Here is a 3,675-nt window from a genome sequence, read left to right as displayed (position 1 = left end):
ATGGTTAAACGTCATTATCCATCAGTAGCTGTCCGAATGTGATGGAATGTAGGGATTTTTGCACCAAAGATTTTTAAAAAAATATATTGTTATTGATTTCATTGATACTGAAGGGAGAAATATCAATGAGAGAGAATCATTGACCGGCTGCCTCCTACATGCCCCCTACTGGGGATTGAGTCCACCACCCGGGCATGTGCCCTTGACTGGAATGGAACCTGGGACCATTCAGTCTGCAGGCTGACACTCTATCCATTGAGCCAAACCAGCTAGTGCTGCACCAAAGATTTTTTAAGCATCTCCCAAAGGGCTTCCTGTAGCAAATTCATCACGTTTCAACCAGCTTATAAAAACTCAGCAAGGTCAGGATAAGCAACAAGGCCACACAGGAGTAAGGAATTCCAGTCAGGCCTAGATTTTCAGGTTTTCACCTGTCATAGGAAAGATGACTAACCCCATAGAGAAGTCCACCCAGTAAACCAGTCTCAAGCCAATAGCACCATGATTTTCACAAGAGTGAACTAGATACTAGGAGTCTTCTGAAGTACTGTTGAGAGTGTATTAATGTATCTAAGTTTAATTCAAGAGGCAGAAGGTGATATTCTATCTGGCTAACGTTCCTTCATGTCCATTTTATGGAAAAACTATCTAGTAATCAAAACCCTTTGGTTAGCTGCTGATATATCTGTAGAGAGAATACATGGAAGTAAGGCCCTTCCTGGGAGAAATTTCTCACTTCTTAATACAGAACCCTGAAGCTGGAAAGCCCCAAAGTTTATCCTGTTCAGCCCATCATTTTATAAATGACTTGGGGAAAAAGTAGGGCTTAGCAGCATCTGTGACCTCAGTCTATTGAAGGACACCTCCCTTAGACCTGTGTGTGTGCTCCATCAAGCCAGTGTTGGGTAAGAGTATGTGCTGGGACCCAGTTAAGCTCGTCCTATGTTTAAGCATAAAGCCAATAATCTCCCCATATTAGATGAACACAAAATGACTCCTAACATGAAAGGCATTTAAAAGCCTTCCAATTTTGGAAGTCGTTGTTTCCAAACTATGTGGATAGTTACCGAGATGACATGAATAAGGCTGTTACTAGTACAGATAAAGCTGCCATGAAAATATTTCATAATAAACAGTAGTTGGGAAGAGCCAGAAGTATAGGGGTAAACAGTCTCTGAATCCTGATCAACATAACAGGTGTATGACTTGCTGTGCTCCTTCTATTTGAAAAGAAATGACAGTATCTCCCACCAATGTTAAACAAAGTGAGGTTAATGCAATAAATATATTTTATTAAAGAAAAAATGGAATATTGTTAAGCACCAAAACTGTATGTTGTTACATTGCATGTACAAGAAGAGAAAGGTGATTGCAATACTTGGTGTACAAGTACTTAACTCTGAAGTCATGAGTGTAAAAAACATGAAATACAAAGCAATACAATAATTACAATGCAGAAAAGTTGCACTAAAGAGCCAAAGGCAACAGTCAAAACAATTATTGGAGATTTCAGAGTATTGCTATAAATGCTTGCTTAGTTTTTTCTTTGTACTTTTAATACTTTAGGATGTTAATTTAGCATACTTAAGTATTGTAAATTTGCAAGAGTTGGCATTTACAATACACTGTGCACACTGCCCATGTGATGTGATGGTGTTAAAGCCATCCTTAAAAGCCAAGCACAATGTGCTAGTGTTTTGTTTCTACCATTATAATATTGCACAAAGCTAGTAAATGGTGAATTAAAATTTTCATTTGACTGGAAAGGCTAAAAAACATGTCAGTTTCATTAGCCCTAATGGGCTTTACTCATGCAAAATGACCTGTGGCCTTCAATTTTTCATAAACTACATATTATGGTTTCAACCTTGGCAATACATACAGTACAATGAGAAATTTAGTGACACAGTGGGGATTCTGTCCACGTTAAAGAAGTCAGAAGTCACTACATTGGTTATATTGGCTATTCCTTTTGGTTAACAGTTGAAGGGAAAATGCCATCTTGTGATTATGGAGACTTCTTAAAACCAATTTAATTAGTATTGGGAAAAGCTAGAATAACTTGTTATATACTCTTTGATAGTTAACCATAGAACATGCAAGTTTAAAAAAAACACAAAAACACCAAAACTTCGTGTGTTAAAACTGAACTCTATAACCAATACCTATACCTTTTGTACATGTCTAAATATCATTTTCCATGGTCCTTCCTTAACTCCCCCAAATGAACCAATCTTAATTATAACCTGACTTTAAAAAACACACAAAAACTTTCCCCTAACCCTCAAAACAAATGTTTGAGATTCAGTGTGAAATAACATTGATAAAATATTTAATGTGTCAATCTCAGAGGTATTTTCTGTACATGCACCTTACAGTGTGATAATAAATGCATGGAGAAGGGGAGAAACGTTTATAAATTTGGAATTCAATTAAATTCCTCAAATGCCAAGCTATACATTTACTATGGGCAAAAGAGAACATTTCCAAATGAATACGTCTTCGAAATAATTCAGTGGACAAACATTTAACACACACAATCCAGACTCCCTCTTACCTTTAAAAAGCCTCTGTTTACATACATGATAGTTTAGGCAGCAATATAAACTCATTTTTTTGTAGGAAAACTTTTAAATTAGCCTATATTTATAGGATAAAAAATACCATTGCTTCATTTTACAAAGCAACTGAGCAGAGATTTTTTAAATGTGCTTTAACTACAGAGCACTCTGCAGTGACGATCAGACACACCACTGAACTGTCAGTAGCTTAATAAATGCAGCGCGCTCCCACAGTAAGGTGCTCTACTTCCTGCCCTCTCCGCCACTGGAAGTAAGTCCTGCTGGTCAATACTCTACCTGAAGCATAGTTCTTCTATGCTAAGCAGTAAACGGGGAATAAAATCTGTTTAAAATGCACATTTAACTTTATATTATTTAAATTCAGTGCAAGAATTAGGCAAAACTTAAGGTTTCTGCTTTCACTATATAATGGTTGCACGCTAACAATGAGTCTGCCACAGTTTTTAAATGTTTTACATCTGTTCAAAATTTTTTTTACAAATAACCTGGTAAAGTATATGAAATTTGAACTCCCTGATAAGGCCTTTAAGGACCCATTAGTACTTTACAGGTTGGCATCTGATGTTAAGTGCATAATAAATTATAAAGATTAAAAAAAAACCCTTGTATTTAGTGAAAGAAAAAACTTTTCTTAGGCTAAAAGCATTACATTCTCAGTGAATGTAATTAAAAATGGAGTCTCAGGGAATGTATAAAGTTAAATTGTGTTAATTGTATACTGGTCCCATCCCAAACAGAGAGAATGCTCCCCCCATTTATTTTTGTTCCACTAATAAAAGAATTTCCATTCTTAGTGTCTGCTATGGCCAAAGTATGCTTTACAAAAGTGGTCATGCCATGTTACCAAATATTGCTACATAGTTCAGCTTTGTAGAAACCAAGGCCCCCCCCCCCCATCCTATATAATAAAAGGGTTATATGCAAATTGACGGAATGGCAGAACGTCCGGTCGCTATGATGCACACTGACCACCAGGGGGCAGACGCTCAATGCAGGAGCTGCTCCCTGGTGGTCAGTGCACTCCCACAGGGGGAGCACCGCTCAGCCAGAAGCCCAGAAGCTGGGCTCATGGTTGGCGAGCGCAGTGGCGGTG

Source organism: Myotis brandtii, unplaced genomic scaffold, assembly GCF_000412655.1.
Source record: "Myotis brandtii unplaced genomic scaffold, ASM41265v1 scaffold115, whole genome shotgun sequence".
NCBI classification, from domain to species: Eukaryota; Metazoa; Chordata; class Mammalia; order Chiroptera; family Vespertilionidae; genus Myotis; species Myotis brandtii.
This window is presented reverse-complemented; position numbering follows the sequence as displayed.